Source organism: Prionailurus viverrinus, chromosome C2 (genome assembly GCF_022837055.1).
Source record: "Prionailurus viverrinus isolate Anna chromosome C2, UM_Priviv_1.0, whole genome shotgun sequence".
Classification (NCBI taxonomy): domain Eukaryota; kingdom Metazoa; phylum Chordata; class Mammalia; order Carnivora; family Felidae; genus Prionailurus; species Prionailurus viverrinus.
In genome coordinates this window covers 67392341-67415365 of record NC_062569.1, presented here as the reverse complement: position 1 = coordinate 67415365, position 23025 = coordinate 67392341, and the positions used below count along the sequence as shown (strand labels likewise).

The 23025-nt window shown below is 34.3% G+C and overlaps 1 protein-coding gene and 1 pseudogene across 3 annotated transcripts in view; one reads left to right on the top strand and one right to left on the bottom strand.

Annotated features, from left to right (window-relative positions):
- NAALADL2 (N-acetylated alpha-linked acidic dipeptidase like 2) overlaps nt 1-23025 on the bottom strand; it is a 1352594-nt gene that overhangs the window by 1083091 nt on the left and 246478 nt on the right. The window lies entirely within an intron of this gene.
- Nucleotides 9929-10419, top strand: LOC125174460 (cyclic AMP-dependent transcription factor ATF-1-like; annotated as a pseudogene).

The following is a 23025-nucleotide window of genomic DNA, read 5'->3' as shown; positions in this document are numbered from 1 at the left end:
CAAATCTGTGAATATGCTAAAACTACTGAATTGTATTACCTTAAATGAGAAATTGTATGTCATGTAAATTATTCATTATAGTTTATTTCATTCATAACCATATACATATGAAATAAGTAACAGTTCTGAAATAGATCCAACCTACTTAGTATTTTCATCTAATAATTTTAGCTATTTAAAAAACACATACCTTTAATATTTTTTTTAATTTCATTCTGAAATAACTGCAATTACTTAACTAATGGGATCTGTGTTCCTGTTGGTCATAACGCTTCTTAAATCACAGTGGACATAGCCTCTCTCATTTCCTAGATCATATTGCTATTCACTCAGTAACTGCTTTTATCAAGCAAACTTGTAAAATCCAGCTTTGTAAATATATGATATTATTGAAAGGAATACAGTACAATCTATTGTTTAAATGATGAACTTCTTGAGCTAGTGGTTTGCACAATGAGCAACAGATGTCTAACGGATGTCCAGTATCTTTGTGTCTTCCCTGAAAAATTAAAATATCCTGTGATGCTCCTCTGTGGCCCTCCTATGAGTTTTACTGTGCTTCCGTGCTGTTTGGAAACAGTCGCCCTACTAGATGCATGTGGTAAGTGGCAGGGCATGATTCACATGCCTAATTTTGTCAATACTAATTTTCTATTTAACTCAGGAAAATGAAGTGCTGAATGCTTTAATCAAAATGATTTAATCTCCAAAAAAGGTTATAATAGCATCAAAATTCAGATTATAACTTCTCTCACATTCAAATTAAAGTCAAAAGGTAAAATCAGCCTGGGTCAGCAAAATGAAGAAACACTCTTAAATTTAGAAAGGAGAATCATTTCAAAAAGAACCTATGTTTTGGCAAAGAATTGGTAAGTTATTAGCACTGCCTTTAAGGACCATTTAGTTAGACAATGACGAGGTCTCACATAAACACAAGTCTGTAGGTGAAAAACACAGCTGTGTTTCATACATTTCACAGTTTTGAACATTTAATAATTTTGGATTTTGAAGGACGTATATGTAACTATATCACATGTCACATTGTAGTGACACCAAAATTAAAGGCTAAACCTCATTTCAGAAACAATTCAAGAGAAAAATGGTGACATGTGTACATGTTACTCTGTCATTACGGTTTGTAGTGTAACATTAAGAAACAAGTATTTTTATTGAGGCACTAGAGTCTATTGGTTAAGAATACTAAAATTGGCTTGAGGTTAATAGAGAATCAAATCCCAACTGATCCATTTACTAGTTGTGTCTTAATATCCCTGAGCTTAATCTCACGATCTATGAACTGAATATAATTCTCACATGGCTGTTAAAGAATCAAACAAGCAAAACCTAAAACACTTAATACAGTTCCAAACATAAATGAAGAACTTACAAATTCTGGTAGTAATCACAGTTATTTTTAAGAGAATTATTAATCCCTTTAGATTTCCTTTAATACCGAAATCCTAAATTCAGAATATCTGTTTAAAAAAATGAAGGGGAAGTCACACAAGCAAAGTCAGTTTCAATCATCTACATTAATGGAGAGGCTCAGTGATGAGAAATATGACATAATTACCAAAGACTTTCTACTTACGGCTGTCATTGTGTACACGCGCATGCACACACATATGCACACACACTACCTTTTTACAGTATCTATTAAGATGCAAGTTTGTTATTTTAAAATGTTATTTTAAGTAAAATTGAACATTCACATTAAGAATTCTACTTTAAAATCTTTTCCATATCCAGAATGTTGAGAGTGCTTCTGGTCTCCCTTTATTAACAAATTACACAACACATAAAATTAAAGGCTCACAGGCATCATTCAAGTCTTTGTCACTTGCATTTCATAAAAATGTCATTTCCATTAAAATGGCATTACATAAAAAAGATTTTTACTGGGGGTATTTTTCAGCAGATTAGCTGTCCTAATTACATTTTGCTTGGGCTAATGTTAAAATTAGTTTCTGTTCCCTAAGCACATATCAGCTGATAGCAGAGAGAGGCAGACTTGCAACTTTCTATGCAACGGAAAGAAACCACCTGCAATTAGGGATGTGCTTAATTTAATTCACAGCAATTAGTGTATACAGGCAGGTGAATGTGATTTAATAGCACTCAAAACCTTTTTAAATTTTTGATGGAATTCTAGAGAGAAAAATCTTAGAAATTAAGGTATGTAAGGGAAAAATCACAATTTAAAATCACACACTGGAAAATAAAGTTTCTTACAGTATAAAATCACCTTGCTTTAATTATAAATAAGAAATTGTTCCTTATGTGATTTTATTCACCATTTTATAGAAAATCAAGGAAATGAATTATCTGTTTAAATAATTTAATGGAATCACATCTCAATATTTACCAGTCATTTTTGGATGCACAATGCCTTAAAGTTCTGTCATGACTTCCAATAGCATATATTAAATATTTACAGAGATGACAAAGAAACCACATTTTGATTCAGCTACCTAAATGAATTCTTTGAAGGTGAAGGTCAGACTGAAGATTTTTTTATAAGATCAAGGATCCATACTAATATCTTATGCATGAAAAAGTACAGTAGTTGATGACCAAGAAATATTGATTAGTTGATGTGAGTAGCATCAATAATGAATAGCTTTCTTCTTGTTCTGACTTTAGAACATCCTTTTCCAAAAAAATGAGTTTTCTGACACTGGATTTTCTGACTTCAAAATATTACAAATAAAATTCAACTCAACACTCATTTACTGAACACCTATTATCTCCAAATCACTGGATAACAGATAGCCTTATAGAGCATACTACGACAAGACAGAGAAGCTCTCCCTTCATCATGTCCTCCCTCCCAAGGAGTTTATAATTAATTAAGGCAGTGTTTCTCAATCTGTAATATGCATAAGAATCTCCCAGGAATCTTAGTCTGGGGTATGGCCTGGGATTCTGCATGTCTAACAAGCTACCTGACAACTCTGGTGAGGCAAGAGAATCAGAGGCTGAATTGATAAGAATGGGAGAATCTTCATGACAGGTAAAAAAGGTTTCTCCATTTCTCCAAGTAGTAAAGGAGGTAACAGTAGTGAATTTCAAGACTAGTTCATGGAACAATTGGTATTCTTGTGGATCTTGAAAGCTGAGGACTCCTTTAATGAACAGATATTATAGACAAAGGGCAGTCCAAGTATAGGGAAAAGACTAACAAAAATGTCAGTGCAAAATAGGTAGAAAATGCAGCACGTTTAGAGAGAATACTAAATAATATTGACAAGTAGAATGTACAGTTCATGAAGGGGGAATAAAACAGGTTCATAAAAATGAATTAAATATTGTGCTTATTGTTTTCACTATTAATTATCATACCAAATCTAGTACTGTCCTACCACTCATAAAGTTTTTCATATCTATTATCCTCAGGGTGTTCTTGTAACAACTCCATGACAGATTTTTGTCAGTTTTGACATAACCAGTTTACAGAGAGTCTGAAGATAACATGTTGTTTTGAACAAGTGTAAGTAAGGAGTCAGTTAGTGCTGGATCCAAACTCCAAAATTTTTTGCCCCATAAAATATTATCTCTAGTAACCATTTACAGAGTAAGAAAACAATTTATTTTATTATTTTATTTTATTTTATTTTATTTTATTTTATTTTATTTTATTTTATTTTATTATTTTTTAGAAAATATATTTTTAACTAAGAGTAACAATCCAGACGCAAAATACTTTTTTCCCCCTAAGATTCACTTTATCATAGTGGTCAGGTGATGAGAAAACCCTTGTCTCCTTTTTCTATAACTTTAATGGGAGTTCACCTAATATCTCACTGTTAATGATATAGCTTCTTGGTTTGACTCAGGTTCCTTACAAAGATAAGGAAATAAACTTCCATACTCTTCTAAGAATTTTGAACAGGAATGGGTTTTAAGTTTTAATTTTTTTTAACGTTTATTTATTTTTGAGACAGAGAGAGACAGAGCGTGAACGGGGGAGGTGCAGAGAGAGAGGGAGACACAGAATCTGAAACAGGCTCCAGGCTCTGAGCTGTCAGCACAGAGCCCGACGTGGGGCTCGAACTCATGGACTGCGAGATCATGACCTGAGCTGAAGTCGGCCGCTTAGCCGACTGAGCCACCCAGGCGCCCCATAGGAATGGGTTTTAAGTTTTAAAAGAACCACATATTTAATAAACATATAACTGCCATATGCACAGGTACCATCTACAAATTATGGAACACATTCATGAAAGATAGTCTTTTCAATAAGTTGCCATATTAGTCTTAGAAAAGTAGATAACTGAAACACTACGTATAGTTAGTTACATTTTAAAAATTATAGAAAAAAACTAATCTAGGTGAGGATATTGAGAATAGCTGTAAAGTCTAAGTATTTTAGAGAAATTCAATTGCATTCGTTATGACTAACTTTATGGCAGAACTTTAAGGCATTGTGCATCCAAAAATGACTGGTAAATATTAAGATGTGATTCCATTAAATTATTTAAACAGATAATTAATTTCCTTGATTTTCTATAAAATGGTGAATAAAACCATATAAGGAACAATTTCTCATTCAGATGTGCTTAATTAATCTATAATTTCTATTGATCAAGTAAAGGTTAATTATTTATTAGTTACTCCATCTGAATCTCCAAATTCTAAACACATGACATACAAAGGTTCTATAACAATCCTATTATTAATTTCAGGATCTTAGAAAAATGTAAATCTAGTATATACAAAAGAAGTTTATGTATAAGAAGAGTGTGTGATTTTAACATGCAAATTAACTGGATGAAACAACAAACCTCTTTTAATAAGTACCTGCACATGAAAGAAAACTGAAGCCTATATATCCCCTAAATGTAAAGCATTGAAACCTAATCATTAAATTAAAACTTGAAATACAAATGTTTCTTTAAAAACTCTCCCTAATATAATCCTAAAAACCTAAGCTATTTTAAACAGCCCAAGCTATTGAACACTTTATAGCTTTTGGAAAAAAAAAAAAGCTTCTCATTTTCACTTTAAATTGTAAGCATGGTATGATGAATATTAGTCTCTCGTATTAGGACAAAACTAAAATTGTCACACTGAACTAACATTTTCTTTTATAAAAGTTACTTATATTCTTCTAATTCTTCTCTTTTATATTACCAGGGTAAAGTTCAATAAACACTAAATGACTGAAAAATGCTAGAAATACATTTAATTACATGCACACATACATCTATATGTATCTCTACCAGAAGCAAGCTCTCTTGTGGATGCTCTCACTCTTGCTCTCTCTCTCTACATAAGTAAGTAAGTATGTATGTATGTATGTATGTATGTATGTATAATAACTGCATTTGGGAAATCAAGTTTGTATAATATTTGGTACTTTTACAATTTAGTTATTTTCCTTAATTTACCCTATTTTTCTTATGTACAATTTTGAAATAAAGCACACTAACACTAGACAAAATAAGGTGGTTGTAATAGGTGCAATTTTAGTACTCTCACCTCTGGTTGAATTTCCATTTCTCTTGAATTTTTTATTTAGTGGACATGTGGGCTTCTCTCTGAATCTAACACCAAGTAGACATGCCATAACTAGTAAAATATATGAAGTGCTCAAAATTTAGTATTTGCTTTGTATTTGTTTTTAACAATGATAAAATATAAATTTTAAGATAAAAAAATGATTTCTCATGTCTGCTCATCATATGAGAAACAAATAATCTGACTTAGACACACTTAGTTCTTCTTTAGTATCACTTTAGGTACTTATTATCCTATTAACTGTGTTTTCCCCTTGACATTGTAAGAGTCAACTCAGTGACTAAATATTTAAACTTTGTACCGTGCATATTATGCTGTATTGAGATTATTGATGGTGCTTCTAATTTTGACCCTGAGCAAAATCAATAAGCTGATGCCAAGATATTTAAATGGTATATACCCTCACACAAGAGACTCAATTATGAACATAATAATTGTCTTCAATTTTATAACTGAAACATCCTACATCTAATAATAAAAACAACAGATGAGCCATTTTTAGAAGGAACTGAGGAATAATGCATGATGTATAAAAATATTTTTATGTATCTCTACCAGAAGCAAGCCCCAATGCCTGATAAGTCCTGCTCCTACCATGCATGGAATTCTTGTATTCAGTAACAGAAGAGCCTATTCAAATGCAAGTTGGTTAGATATCAAGTATTTCTTTACGAGCCATGAAAATTATAGGCAATATTTAAATTTTAAATTAGTCATTAATTTAAAAATAAGGGAGGTTAATTTAATGTTCTATGATAACCAAAGTATAATGATATTGTTGATACTATGGATAGACAGTTAAAATTTTAATATAAAAACAGGTTCCTCTTGAACTAGTCAGCTAAAACTTTTTTAGGTTTCTCTCAGGAAAAAAGGAATGAATTCAAGGATGTCTAAATTTACAGCTCATAAAGTAATTATGCCCTTCTGAATCATCAGCATAATTTTATTTATTTATTTAAGTTTATTTAATTATTTTGAGAGAGAGAAAGTGGGAGCAGGAGAGGGCAGAGGGAGAGGGAGACAGAGAAGCCCAAACAGGGTCCATGTTGTCAGTGCAGAGCCTGACATAGGGCGGGTCTCAATCTTATGAACCATGAGATCATGAGCTGAGCCAAAATCAAGAATTGGATGCTTAATGGACTGAGCTACTCAGGTGCCCCAATCATCAGCATAATTTTAAATGTTTATTTTAAATGTCTTATACACAGGAAGAGGTGGATGTTTGTATGTGTTATACACAGAAACCCTTGATAATGATTAACTGTTGTAGATAGCTACTGACAAGAAGGAATCTAATCTAACAATCATCAAGTCCTTTGTCCCAAAGGTTCTGCTTGATTCTGTTTTCATTTTCTGCAAGATCATTCAGCCTGTGTCTCAAAAGCCAATTCTCTCAGCACTCCCCCAGTCCCTCCTACTTATTCCATTCCCTTTTGCCTGGAATACACTTTCCTCTTCTCAGTTAAGCCTACCCACCTTTTGGGTTATTAGAGGAGTCTTATCCCTTCCTGTGTATATGTGTGATTTTACCTGATCAATATTAGAATTCCTATTAGAATGTAAGCTATACAAAGGTAGGCTTATGGGCCTTATGTTTATTTTTCATCACTAGTGTAATTACAGCACCAAGTCTTTGCATTTCAAAAATAGTTTTTCAGTGAATGACTAATTTACTTGTACTGCTTATCACATCCTTTGTTTTTAAATCTCATGACCAAAATTCATGTTATTATATTATTTTCTTTATTTTTTTAGAGACAGACAGAGTGTTGGAGGGGATGGGGGCCAGTAGAGGAAGCAGGGAAGACAGAGAAAATTAAGCAGACTCCATGCTAAGCATCTATCCGGGCTCAATTTCATGACTATAAGATGATGACCTGAACCAAAATCAAATCAGATGCTCAACTGACTAAGCCACCCAGGCACCCCATTATTTTCTAAGTAACACATCATTGTGTGTATTTTAAGTCTTTAGGACAGCAATTTTGAACATGGCTCAAAATATCCAAAAGCAGACACTGTCAGTTGAGACTTCAAAATTTAAAATAAAATAAGGAAAATGAGCTATAATAATGACACATTTCTTCCTAGTGTCAGGTAAACTGTAAAACTATAACACTTTTGGAAAAATATTCTGAAATATTTGTCTTCTGACAACTGTCAAAGCAAACAAAATCAAGAAAAATACACTTAACTTAGTACCCTTCTTAATGGGAGTGTCACTGTGATAAGAGACACTGGAACACGCCTGGAGATTCACACAAAGCACAGGGCAAAAGATCCTCCAAGTGGTAGTTACCAATGAAGACTCAAAAGCCATGATTTTATCAAGCATTTGGGAGCTTGAATTAAAAAAGGAAACATATTTTCTTTCAAATTGAGATGCTTTTAAATGGGAAATTAACTTTAAGGCTAAATATACATTGCAGATGATGTAATCAAAGTATATTTAAATCTACTGGGAACAAAAACAAGTTTCATAACACTTTGAAAACTGTAAAAGAAATTGGCATGAAGTGGTTTTTAATCATTAACTTTTAAAAATATCCTTCAGTAGAAAATATCTGGTTACTCTATATTTTTAATGTGCTTCTAGAATGAGATATATTGGAGGCACCTGGCTGACTAAGCCTAACCTGTCAGTCAATTCTTGCTCTCAGGGTTGTGAGTTCAAGCCCCACAATGGGTGTAGAACTCACTTAAGAAAAAAAGAAAAGAAAAGAATGAGATGTTTTGAAAATGAGTAAAAACACATTATTAATATTACAAAGTCAAATAATAATCCAGTGTCCATATGTTTTATATAAGTTAACAAAACAGGTACCCATGTAAGTCAAGAGATAGCAAAATTTCAATTCTAACAGCTTGACTGGTTTAGCAATTTTATAAGCTACCACAGATGTAAATTTGTCAGGCTGCCTATAATAAAAATTTATGAAAAAAATGTAAAGCATTATTTATGCAGTATTGTACCAATCCTATAGTATTCAAACTTACTAAGTTCAGTGCTCCATGTATTTAGACCTGATGTCCTTTCCTCTACACCATAGCTGTCTGGGGTCGGAGCAGGGAGCTATTATTACACATGAACAGATCGGAGGAGAAGCACTATCAGAATAAGGCCCCTTATATCAGAGACAGAATAGCTTCCACTTGCTAAGAGTGTACACTCTGCTAAACCTTTATTTTTTTTTTTGAGAAAGAGAGAAGGTGTAAGTAAGCAAGGGGTAGAGAGAGAGGGAGAGAGAGAGAAGCGTGGCTCACCCCAAAGTGGGGCTCATGCTCACCTGAAGTGGGGCTCGAGCTCAACCAATGCTGATGACCTGAGTCAGAGTCAGATGCTTAACTGACTTAGCCATCCAGGCACCCTACAGACTGATTTTTTTAAGTTTATTTACTTATCGTATTTTATTTATTTATTTATTTATTTTGAGAGAGAGACAGCACGAATGGAGGAGAGGCAGAGAGAGAGGGAGACAGAAAATCCCAAGCAGTGGGAGTACAGAGCCTAAAGCGAGGCTCAAACTCACCAAACCTTGAGATTATGACCTGAGCCAAAACCAAGAGTGGGATGTTTAACCAACTGAGCCAGCCAGGCACCCCTGGTAATAACCATTATTAACCTCACTTTAAAGAGGCAGAAATTGAGGCACAGATAGGTAAAATGACTTTCCCAAGAAAATGTTGCTATTAAATAAAGAGTAAACATGGAGAAGATAGAGTCTGTGCACATCCAAAGCCCACACAAAAATTGCTACTCTAACAAAAGTGAAAAGTTAATTGAACCAATGCAACACAGAGTTGTGTAAAACATTAAGTAGCACTTCCCTATCCCTTCTAATCAACCACCTTCAAGTAACCAATGTGAACAGTCCATTGTTTCCTCCCATGCCTTAAGCTCCGAAAAATGGGATCATGTCTCACCACTGTAATTTGGGATGGATTTTAAGTGTTAAGTCATTCCATTTAGGATCACAGAATATCTTCATTAAGATATTCACATTATTCACATTATTCACATTATTTTCTACAATTATTCACATTATTTTCTATCCTTTAATAATGCCATAAAGTGAAGTTTGGGATTCTGGGACATTTTTGTGAAATTTATTTTTAAGTGTTTTATATATTTTTTTCATTATTATGAATGACAGTTCACCCACCACAGGTGCAATGGTATCATCTTTATCATTAAAGTGAGGAGTCTCAGGACTCATCAGTCGGTATAGGCTCTTCACAGAAAGCCTGCGGGATCCTAGCATGGTGTGCATCTAGCAGAAAAATTTTGAAAGGTTTATCTTCTGAAGATACATGGGGCAGAACAGAAGACAGAGAAAACCCTGGAGTTTCTGCTGTCACTTCTATGTCTGTCCCAACTCCCATCTATCAAACCAGCAATGGACAGTACATTGCCATTGCCCCAAAGGGAGACTTACAACTGGCCAGTTCAGGCACAGATGGAGTATAGGGACTTCAGACATTAACCATGACAAATTCAGTCAGTACTCAGCAAGGGACAACAATTCTCCAGCATGCACAGACCTCCGATGGACAGCAAATACTTGTGCCTAGCAACCAGGTGGTTGTACAAACTGCATCAGGAGATATGCACACATATCAGATCTGTACCACCCCTTCAGCTATTTCGCTGCCACAACCTGTGGTAATGATATTTCCTGTGACACTTATATCTCAGACAACTAAGACAGATGACCCCCAACTGAAAAGAGAAATAGGTCAACGAAAAACAGAGAAGCTGCACAAGAATGTCTCAGAAAGAAGAAAGAATATGTGAAATGCCTGGAAAATCAGGTTGCAGTCTTGGAAAATCAAAATAAAACTCTAATAGAAGAGTTAAAAACTTTGAAGGATCTTTATTCCCATAAAGGTATTTGATTAAGAAAGAAAATATTTTTGCAGACTTCCTAAAATTTATATGGGATTTCTTTTCTTTTTAGAGGAGGTTTATAAATTAAAAGGCCAAAAATGAAGCATTTTATTTAGGCTTTTGCAATTCAAAGATAAATACCTTATGCAAGAGATCTGGTGATAGAAGATAAAATGGAAAATGAGCTCAAGGAAGTCACTGACACAGCTGGAAGCTCTGGAAAAATGAAACCCACTCAAGAAGCGGGAAGTGAGCTTTCACCAGTTTGAATTTCCTAAATGACAATAATCCAAAAATGACAGAGAAGATGAAATTTGGTAAATGGATTTTTAAAATAAATCAGTTTACCTTATAGGTTTGCATTTCTTACCATTTCCTAAAGTTTACATTTTTCAATTGTGTGTGTTTATATGTTTTATTTCTGCCAATAATTCTAAATTACAAATAGAAAAGCTAATATATAAGTAAATATATAAATTATGTGTTCTGATTATACTTGTTCTATTGTCAGATCGTTGAAATGTTTTTTTTTAAGTTTGTTTCTTGGACTTGAGATGGGTTTTGAGACTTGTGTTTAACTATTTTTGAGGTTTTGTCCTCAAAGGCATCTAAGATATATGAATGGAGTAGGGTGATTTTGTAACATTTTTTTATCAGAATGGAAAGAGAACTTCTGTTTAAATGTTTGATACTTTTCTATTTAAAAGTTTGATACTTTTAAGTGGTTTGTTTTTTGGTTACTCTGGTCATTGAGATTTTCTACAAATATATAATAAATTGTTTTTTGATTCTATATTCTGTATGCAGTTGAATATACATTACCTATTCGGTTGTGCTTTAACAGAATGGAATGTTTACAGGCTCTTGAAATGATATTAGAGTATTTTTTTAATTTTTTAAATGTTTATTTATTTTTGAGAGAGAGACAGAGAGACAGAGTGCAAGTAGGGAGGAACAGAGAGAGAGGGAGATACAGAATCTGAAGAAGGCTCCAGGCTCTGAGCTGTCAACACAGAGCGTGACAGGGGTTCAAACTCACAAACTGTGAGATCATTACTTGAACTGAAGTCCGATGCTTAACTGACTGAGCCACCCAGGTGCCCTGATATTAGAGCATTAAAAAAAATTTTTTTTAAAGTTTATTTATTTTTGATAGGAAAGGAGAAACAGAGCGTGAGTGGGGGAGGGGCAGAGAGAGGGAGAGAGAATCTGAAGCAGGCTCCAGGCTCTGAGCTGTCAGCACAGAGCCCCACACAGGGCTCAAACTCACGGACCGCGAGATCATGACCTGAGCCAAAGTCGGACGCTCAACCGACTGAGCCACCCAGGCACCCCTAGAGCATTTTTAAAAAACGTTCTGAGGATGCATACCAAAGTTTTCCAAGAGGATTTTATAATCAATTTAATGTAAGGTTTATCAGATTCTAAAATAGTATGGTTATTTTTTTTAATTTAATGTTTATTTATTTTTGAGATAGAGACAGAGCATGAGCAGGGGAAGCACCAAGAGGGTGGGAGACACAGAATGCGAAGCAGGCTCCAGGGTCTGAGCTGTCAGCACAGAGCCCAATGTGGGGCTCGAACCCACAAACCAGGAGATCATGACCTGAGCCAAAGTTGAATGCTTAACCAACTGAGCCACCCAGGCGCCCCAATCAATGGTACATTTATAAGAAAAGTGACTGGCAATATATTTTTATAGCTAATCTTTATAAATTTTAAAGTTGAGTTCTTAATGATTATTTTAAATGTTTATATAGTTTAGTAAAAAAAATATTTTGCATCGCAAAGTATCAACTTTATATTATGAGAAGTAGTTTCCAGATTGGCTAATACTTGAATTGCAAGTTTTGTATGCAGTTTATCCAAAGCTCAATAATGCCATCCATACACCAGTGTTTACTCTCTGTATTCCAGTTTGTATACACTTTGAAATTGTACTGTAAAACTAATGAAATTGTACTACAAAACTATTGTGCACTTCTTATACAATACATATCATATTGTCTGTGAAATTAAAGGATATCTGATAAAATTAAGTTTTCTGAATGTTAATGTATACAAAAAGTGAAGTCCACCAACAAGATAGAATTATTCCAAACATGCATGCACTCACATGAGTCAGCCCACCAACAACCCACCGGCAAATGTGTAGAAGAATTGTACAGGTAGTTTGTACAATATGTATTAAGGCAAATAAACATAAAAGATGCTCAACTTTATCAGTGATTATAGAAATACAAATAAAATCAAATGACTGGCAAAATATAAAAAGTCTGATAATATCCAATACTGGTAATAACAAGGAATAATCACAATACTACTGATATACAAGGTAAATTTGTACAACCAATCTGGGGAAAAAATGTCATCCTGCAACTAAAGTTGAAGGTAAATACAAAGTGCTTAGATTTTTGAGCTGGCAACTCCAGGAAGGTATATGCCTTAGAGAATTGTTATATCTATCTAATAAGAAAGAGCTTTGCAAAGTGAATTCCATGAATTAGCATTATCAGCATCACCCAAAACCTAGTTAGAAATGCAAATTCTCAGGTACTACATACACCAGACCTACTAAATCAAAATCTCAGCGGGGGGGGGGGGGGGGGGGGGGGAGGGCGGGGGGGAGGTGGGTTGCACCAGAAACCTGAATTTTATTATGTTGGTGTTTGATAAGCACTTCAGTAAAATATATACATACTGTCTATTCTCTTCGTGAATTCTTTATTTGTGGATTCACCTATTCTCTAAAATTTATTTGTAACTTAATATGCTTCTGTTTCCATTGGAAGATGTATACATGCACAGAGTAGTGAAAAACTTACATCATCTTAGGTATACATTCCCACCTGAGGTTAAACAAAGAGACCCTCTCATACTATAAACAAGTGTCTTTCCTGTAGTCTATTGAGTGGCACATTTTTTTCTTGCATTTTGTGCTCTTCGTGTATGATTTTGCTGTCTCTGATGGCCTCCAGTGTACTACTGAAGTGCTGTCTCATGTTACTAAATGCAAGAAGCTGTGTTGTGTCTCATGGAGAAAATCCATGTGTTGGATAAGGTTCATTCAGTCATGAGTTATAGTGTTGCTGACCATGAGTTCAATGTCAATGAATCAACAATATATATTACATAAGGTGTCTTTAAATAGAAACACACATAAAACAAGTTTATGTATTGATTGAGGAAAATGTTGTGACCAGAGGCTCCCAGGAACTTATCCCTGTATTTCCTCTGGGGTCAATGATGTAGTATTGGCTAATTCTGTGTTCTAATCAACTTTATAAAACATAACTACTATGAATAATGAGAACCAGCTGTATAGAAGCACTGCCTATATTAGAAACACAAAAGAAAAGAAACGAAAGAAACCAAATGTCATTGACAGGAGAAAAAGGAAGCTTACAATGGCATAATCACATAATGAAATAGAATACAGAGGTGAACATTAGTTGATTACATAATTAATATGCACAACATATGTATGTAATGTATAATTACATTAATATTATAATAAGAATGACAAAATGATGTTAAATGAAAAAAAAAAATCCCAAGAGAGGAAATTCAACATGATCTTGAAGTCCAAAATCATGAAAACTATATATTGTTTAAGGACATAAACATATGTGTCAAACTGTAAAAATTAAAAGCAATGTAAAAAATAAACAAACCCAAATTCAGGATTGAGTCACCATGAGACTAGGGAAAAACAGAGATATGATAAGGAGAAGAATTTATATAAATACAAGCTGAGTATTGGATACAAAAGGACTCAGGATATTATAAAAATACAGGAAAGAATGGATGGATGGTAAGTAATACAAAGGGTGTGCATGACAAAGAGTTTTTGAAAAGTTATGGCAATGTTATAGTTACCATATGTGAATCATTGTTAGTTTTTATACTTATGTAATGACTTACTTGATAAAACTTTTTAAACAGATACTAACTTCAAAACATTTTGTTTGGAATGCAAAAGCAAGAATTATTAACTTGAAGTGAAATGGTGGTTTATAATGTTTTACTGAAATATAAAGACAATAAGCATAGACTAATCACTTTAAAGAATAAATATATTTACCTTGTGACTTAAGGTTTATAAGACTCCTCTAAATATATTGAAATCTATTCTTAGTTAAATCTATTCTAAGGCATTATTATTTTTAGATGAAGCTGTTTTAAGAGGTTAAAGAACTCAAAGCACAAAAATCTAGGACTTCAGATTCCAAAGCAGTGTTCTTTAAAACTATATAGCTGCAGTTATTATAATCCCTAATATCTGAATATGTACAGAATGGTTTCATAACACTTTCAAGTAATTTTTAAATGTATTTTATATGATCTAATAGTATAAAACTCACCTAAGGTGAGTATCAGCTATAACAAACCAAAATATAATATATTGTATATTATTCATATAAAATGATTGAACGGATTCCCAAGATCATCATTTTCCCCATCAGCTGTAGTGCCTTACCACAATGAAGCCACCAATGCTCTCACTCTTATACTTTCTCTTTTTAAATATTTTTAAATCAAAGATTGCATTAGCCATGGAACTTCAATCTAGTGAAGAGTCCTTTGAGTGATCTTCACATTTGGTCAATTACCAAGTGTGAACTTTCAACTGTAAGTGTTTTATATGTGGTATAAATCTAAGATCAGCTTTAAAAACCAAAGTGGCTATCAACTTGATCAAATAATTAGTGTGCCGTTCTCTAGTCTATCATGGATCAGAATGCAAATATATTGCTTCGAAGATATTCAGTACAATCAGACCATTACACTTGAATAACACTAAAGGAAATTTTAATTTCTGCCTGGATTAAAAACATAACACAAAGAGCCACATAATATTTTTCCTTCCTTCCCTTTTCTAGGAGGTTGTCTGTGGACACTTGAATTTACTGGGCTAAATAATATTGTTCTAAGTAAAAGCCTCAGTAAATTGCTGAAAACATTGGAACATAAAATAAAACTCAGTAGATTTACTGAAAATATTTTTTTCTTCACTTAACATGGTTACACAATGTGTCAATTATCTAGTCACTCAGAATTCTGAGGAAGAAAGAAACAACTTTCTCTATAGAGAATCAGTTGGCTTTCATAATACTCAGAGTATATTTGCATAATAACACTGCTACAGCTGCAAGGTTAAATCCATTAATTTATTGGGAACAGAACAGGCTGTTCTGGTTGGCTGTTGCAAAAATTGCTTTTTGCACTTGTCTTCTCCACCATCAAGTATTTGCTGCGAGCACACAATTACTGCAGCAAAGCCTATGTTGCCAAGCAAGGAACCTTATTTAACATGGAAAGTGGCAAACACTTCACTTTCTGAAAATGAAAAAAAAAATTAATCCTGAAAAGCTTCCTTATTAACATTTTCTCCTTCTCCAGTTGTTTCATAGGATAACGTAGAAGATGGCAATTCGGATGAAGGTTAACTAGATGAACCCATTTCTGCAGCAACTCTCAGGTGCAAATGTCATCCCTAAATAGTCTCTCTTCACAACTAGAAATAATCTCAAAGCTTCCATAGGTTTTTTTCCCCTAAACAGTAAATTTAAAAATAGAATACTTACCTCCAAAAGTCAGTAACCGAACAAAACATCTGTTGAAGCTCACATTATATACTCAAGAACAGCTATTTAATAAAGGGAAGGCAAATGTATAGCATTTATAGGAATTTATAGCAGAAATCTTTAAAACAATAAAGGGATGGACCAAAAGTTAAATTACATTTAGAAAATGAACTCTATTCAGCCAGGTATCAAAAATGAATATAACCTAACTAAGTTGAGAAACTTTTTCCTGCCCAGGAAAACTAAATCACAAAACAAAAATTAATGACTACTCAATTTTTTTAATTAGATAATCTATAAAGTATTTACCTTGTTAAAAAACAAAGTCAGTTGCAAACATAAATAAATATACATTTATTATTACATCCAGGTCACTGTAGACTCTGGAGTGAGAGGAGAAAGTCAGACAAAATAGCAGAGACAAAGAAAGAGATGAGGGAGAAAGGAAGTAAAGGAAGAGAAAAATAACAGTATAAAAAATAAATAAACCCTTTCCTTCATCATCCCAATCATGCTTCTTTCTATACCTACTCTGGGCCCAATAGAAATGTAAATGGTTAACTAAAGGAATTCTTTGAATTTTTCCACAAAAAGTTAATATTCAATAAATAATTTCAGTATTATGTTAGAAATCCTTTAAAAAGCACAAAAATGACAAATATATGGGGGAAAGGGTTCAACGGTACGGTATTTAGGTAAATATGGGGACATTTTCCCTTAAAACTAAGAGGCTCAATATCACAGTATTTGTACATTTCATTACCTACAGTAACAAAGCATTTTTGTGCCTTGGTTTAGAATGCCTGTCTCTCCACATTTTTAACCTGCCAATTTTCTTTTATTCTTTCAAGGCCCATGTCAAATATATTCCCATCTATAAAGCTATCCCAGATCCCCACAGTCTAAAGCAAATGTTTCTTCTTCCAAATCCCTTATTATTTATTCTTCCTTCTATTATGAAACTGAATTTGTATTACAGTCAAATTGTGTTTCTTGACGGAAAAGGATGTCATTTACCTATTAGACCCGACACCTTGAACAATACTACAAAGTGAGCTTGTAAAACCTATTTAGGAATCTATGTTGAAATTCCCCCAGCAAAAAAAGTATTTTGTTTGCCTAATTCCATTATGCCAAAATGTCTTCTTTACTTTCATTTAAAAAAAAAATTCTATGCATCATTAACTAAGACTGACCATCCTTTAATGTGCTCTCATCAGTCTAGCAGCCAGAGTGATATTTTGAAAGCATAGGTCAGAGCATGTCCCCATTCTGCTCAAAAGTTCACAATAGTTTCCCATTTCAATCACAGTACAAACCAGAGTCTTTATAATGACCTACAAGTTCCTTGCTCCCTCTGACTTTGTTCCCACTCTCTTCCCACCCCTCCATTTGAATGACAGTGACACCTTCAGTAGGCTTTTCTCACCACAAGGCCCTTGCACTTGCTGCTCTCACTGCCTGAAATGCTCTTAGATAACCCCATGATTCACTCCTTAACCATCATATCTTTACTCAAAAGCCACCTGAGCTAGACCTCTCTTTCCTACCTTATGTAAAATTATGCGCCCTGACACTTCCCATTCTTTTTCTCCACTCTATTTTCTTATTAACAAGTATTTCTCCCTAACATAGAATATACAGACACATCATCACCATGAACACCACCACCACCATTTGTCTCACAAAAAATATAAGCTCCAGTAGGGCAGGGATTTTCTTTCCAGACTTACTCACTGTTCTGTTATGAAAGAATAAATAGAGTGTGACCCATAGTAGGTCCTCAATAAACATGCTGAATGTTGACTGAATCAGGAGAGTTTTTTCCATATCTTTTGACAAAATGCCTTTGAGCATATAAACATACTTTTGTTGGCATTTGCAGCCCTGTTCTACTTTTAAGCTTTTTACAGAAATGGCTATGTTCCAAGGTTGGAGGGTAGAGAACCAAAGTTTAGCTAGCATCCAATGTGGGAGCAGAAAAGTCGACATGGAAATGCATTGTGTTGAGGCAGTGGAGTCAATCAAGGACAGAGAATATGTGAATCACAGTTGTCTCTTGCTTACCTTAATAACAAAGTTTAGAATATCCTTATATTAGGACTTAAGGAATATATACACACACATCACATAATTCGGAAATATTTGCACATCTATGTTCATAGCAGCACTACTCACAACAGTCAAGAGGTGAAAGCAATCCATATTCACTGATAGATAAATGTAAAAAGAAAATGTGGTATATAAAAACCATGGATTACTATTAAGGTTTTTTTTAATGTCTATTTTTGAGAGAGAGAGAGAGAGATGGGGTGTGACTGGGGGTGGGGCAGAGAGAGACAGAGAGGGAGACACAGAATGTGAAGCAGGTCCCTGGCTCCAAGCTGTCAGCACAGAGCCCAATGCAGGGCTCGAATCCACAAACCTTGAGATCATGATCTGAGCCAAAGTCGAAGCTTAACCAACTGAGCCACCCAGGTCCCCTGAATACTACTAAGGTTTAAATGGTAAGGAAATCCTGTCATGTGCTACAGCATGAATGTACCTTTGAAGACATTATGCTAGTAAAGTAAACCAGTCACAAAAATTCAAATACTGTTGATTCCACTTATGTGAAGAATTTAAATTAGTCAAACTCATAGAAATATAAAGTAGAATAATGGTTGCCAAGGACTGAGGGGAGGGAGAAATGAGGAGTTGTTGTTCAATGTGTATAGTTTCAGTTTTACAGGATGAAAAAGTTCAAGAGATCTACTGTACAATGCTGTGAATATACTTAATGCTACTTAATTGTATACTTACAAATCATAAAAATGATAAATTCGAAGTTATGCATTTTTTATCACAAAGAAGTATTTCTTAAAAAGTAATGATGGCTGAAGCTCTGCAATGCCAGATAAATCAAATTTGTATCCATAAATGCAGATTTGTGCTTTCAAAGGCTATTTCCACCTTAGTTTATTTACAGAAAGCAAATACTACTACACAAATACTGCATTTAATGACAATTGGAAACCATAAATTTTAAGCTGCTCCTCAAAGAAAATTATCTATAAGGACACTGAAATTTTTTTAAGTTTATTTGAGAGAGTGTGTGTGAGCATGCACACGAGAGGCAAAGAGAGAGAGGGAGAGAGAAAATTCTAAGCAGCCTCCACGCTATCAGCATAGAGCCCAATGCAGGGCTCAATTTCACAAACCAGGACACTTAACTGACTGAGCCACCCAGGTGCTGCTAGACATTGACTTCCTTAAAAATAACAAAATTCAGGGGCACTTGAATGGCTCAGTTGGTTAAGCATCTGACTTTGGCTCAGGTCATGATCTCATGGTCCATGAGTTCAAGCCCATGTCAGGCTCTATGCTGACAGCCCGGAGCCTGGAGCTCCGAGCCTGCTTCAGATTCTGTGTCTCCCTCTCTTTATGGCCCTCCCCAGCTCATGCTCTGTCTCTCTCTCTCTCAAAAATAAATGAACATTAAAAAAAATTTTTAATAACAAAATTTATACTGGAGTACAGTTATTATTTTTAATTTATTATAATGATATTTTTTAGTAGGCTTCATACATAGTGCAGAGCCCAATGAGGGGCATGAACTCACAACACTGAGATCAAGACCCGAGCTGAGAGCAACAGTAGGAAGCCTAACTGAGCCACCCGTGTGCCCAGGAGTGTATTTTTTTAATTAGAGAAGACACTGTATTTGTTTCAGAAGTAATAATTCAATAATTGTAAGTATTTAATACTTACAATTCACTTTTAGTGCTTGCAAGTAGTTGAAAATAGTTTGTGTTCATGCTCTTAAAATTGGCAATTCCTGTACATCTATGAATAATACTGCATAGACGCAGTTTAATGAGAATGCTAATTATCAAAATCTTTGTTTGACTTAATAAAAACATCTGGTACCTATATATTTTGCTATTACATGCTAACTATATCCAAATAAAAATCAGTGTGTATTATGTATTTTCCTTTACACAGACATGTGAATTGAATTGTGTTTTTCCACCCAAAAGATATTTTGAAGTCCCAACTGCCAATACTTATTAATATGATCTTTTTTGAAAGTCTTCACAGATGTAATCAAGTTAAGTCAAAATCACACTGGATCATGATGGACCCTAAATCCAATGACTGGTATTATTATAAAAGAAATTCTGACACAGAGAGAATGCCAAGAGACAAAGATTACAGTGACGCACCCACAAACCAAGAATGCCAAGGATTGCCAGCTACCACCAGAAGGTAGAAGACAGGGACTGACCAGATTTTCTCTCAGAGCCTCCAGTGGGATTCTTCCCTGTCAACAACCTGATCGTGGACTTCTAGTCTCTGGATTATAAGAGAATAAAGTTCCATTGCTTTAAGCCATCCAGTCTTTGGTATTTGTTAGAGCATTTCTAGGAAGCTAATACAGTACAAAAACATCTGCATGTGCAAAGGAGCAAACTATGCATGAAGGAACATGGACATTTGAATTTCAATTTCACAAACCTGGGTTCAACGTTGCTCTACTGAATACTTACACTATGATGCTGAGCAAGTTACTTATCCTCTAACATCTACTCTCTTCTGTAAAACTGCAATAATTGCACTGTGAAGATTAGCTGAAATAGTATATAATGATGAGAAGCTGTCACATGAGTTCAACTAATAAAAGTAACAACACCAGATATTAGGGCTGGGTTGCGTACATAATGCTCAAATGTACCAATACTTTTAGTTAACTTCATGTTTTCTTCATGTTAAATACATTAAAATTAGTTTCTCCAGGAATAGAGATATAAAATACAATTCATTGCCTAAAATTCACATCCTCCTAATGCAAAACTGATAGGAATGCAAATGGATAGGGTTGCAAACACCTATACATGTGATTTCAATGACCACTTTCATTCACTATCCACTTACATACCATATTATTTATTATAAAAATGGACTATGTCCTTGGCCTTTAATCAGAACTTACATTTTCTATAGAATATTTTTTCTTCTGATAGTAGTACAGTACTTATTTAACCTTGAAAATTAATAATAGCTTATAGATCATAGTGGTTGCAATTCAGCATTTTAGGATGTTCTGTGGAAAAGTAATTGTATTTTCAAATATCACAGATTTGGAAAGTCAATGACAAATTCCAGTATGTCCACAGAAATATGTGTAGAAAAGTGAATGAATGGTCTAGCAAGCAAGACAAATGTGAAATGTTGTGAGAATTAGATTCAGCCTTTGGACACAGAGCCTAAAAGGCATAAGAGGGAGAGCTCTGTTCAAATACGTAAAGGTTCAACAGAGAGGAAAGAGTATCAATTTATTCTGCATTGTTCCAGAAAACAATATTTGGGTGATCAGACCAAAATTATATAAACGCAGATTTTGAATCAATACGAGAAATAGTTTTATAACAATCTGAGCTTTCCACAAATGAAACAGGTTGCCTTGAAACAGTACAGATATTTCTGAAAAAGTTGTATCATCATCTGCCAAGGCTACTGTATAGTTGGGCTAGGGAAACTTTTGAGTCCCACAATTTCAAGGTTTTTTTAGATAGGAGCAACCAAACTTATTTTGTAGCTAACTTGAAGGAATACAAACTTTCAAACAAACTGACAATTATACTGAAAACCCACTGTTAAAATTTGGCTTTCCTGACTCAAAAGTTAAATCTCAAAAGATGTTCAATAGACATAGGAAAAGTTGATCAATCTCATCAGTTATCCAGAAGAAACAAACCAGAACAAAACAAACACATTCACCCACCAGAATGGCTAACGTTAAACATACTGACAATACCAAATGTTTAAAATGAAGTGTTGTGTCTATGGTCATACCACCCTGAATGTGCCTGATCTCATCTAAAAGGAAGTATTGTGATGTAGGCATGATTTATTGTTCCAGGTATGTAAATTTTAACACCCATATTGGAAAACATGTGGATATCTACTAAAGCTGAAAATATGCATATCATATAGCCTAACAATTACACACTAGGTATCTATCCCTCCCCCCAAAATTCATCATAATATTAACTAAAAGGCATGAATACAAATATCCAGAGCAATAATATTCATGTAAATAATCAAAAGGCTGTCAACAAGATAAACTGACACAGTCTTTCCAGTGGAGTATATAGTAATGAAAACAAATGGACTACTGATCCAGCAGAAAAATGAGTGAATCTCAGTAACAATTCTGACTGAAAAAGTCAGATGCAAAAAGGCACATACTGTATGATCCCATTTTTAAAAAATATTTTTAATGTTTATTTTAAGAGAGAGAAAGAGCATGAGTAGGGGAAGGGTAGAGAGAGAGGGAGACACAGAACCCGAAGCAGGCTCCAGGCTCTGAGCTGTCAGCACAGAGCTCAACACAGGATCGAACTCACAAGTCATGAGAGCATGACCTGAGCTGAAGTTGGACGCTCAACCGACTGAGCCACCCAGGCACCCCTGTATGATTCCATTTTTATAAAGTTCAGTAAGAGGTGTATGTAATCTATGGTGTTAAAAATCAGGATGATGGCTATCTTTGGGGAAGAAGGAGGGTTCCTGGAGTAATAATAATATTCTGTTTTCTGATGGGTAGAGAATTCATGGTATAATCTTTACCCTGAAAAAAATTCATCAAGCTTAACATTTTTTAATCGTTTATTTATTTATTTTGAGAGAGAGAGAGAGAGAGAGAGAGAGAGAGAGAGAGAGAGAGAGAGCAGGAGAGGATCAGAGAGAGAGGGAGAAAGAAAATCCCAAGTGGGTTCAGCACTAACCCACTATGGTCATGAACCATAAGCTGAAATGAAGAATTGGACGCTTAACCTGACTAAACCACCCAGGCACCCTAAGCTTAACATTTTTAACCAGCATACTTTATGTATGTTATACTTCAATAAAATGTTTATATTTTTAAATAGTTAATTTGCTATCTGTGAAATAAGAATAGATGTGGAAGTCCAGAAAATGATTTCTATACTTGCTCATCTAATAGAGAGTTTAGTAAAAATATTTAAATTCCTTGCACAGTAT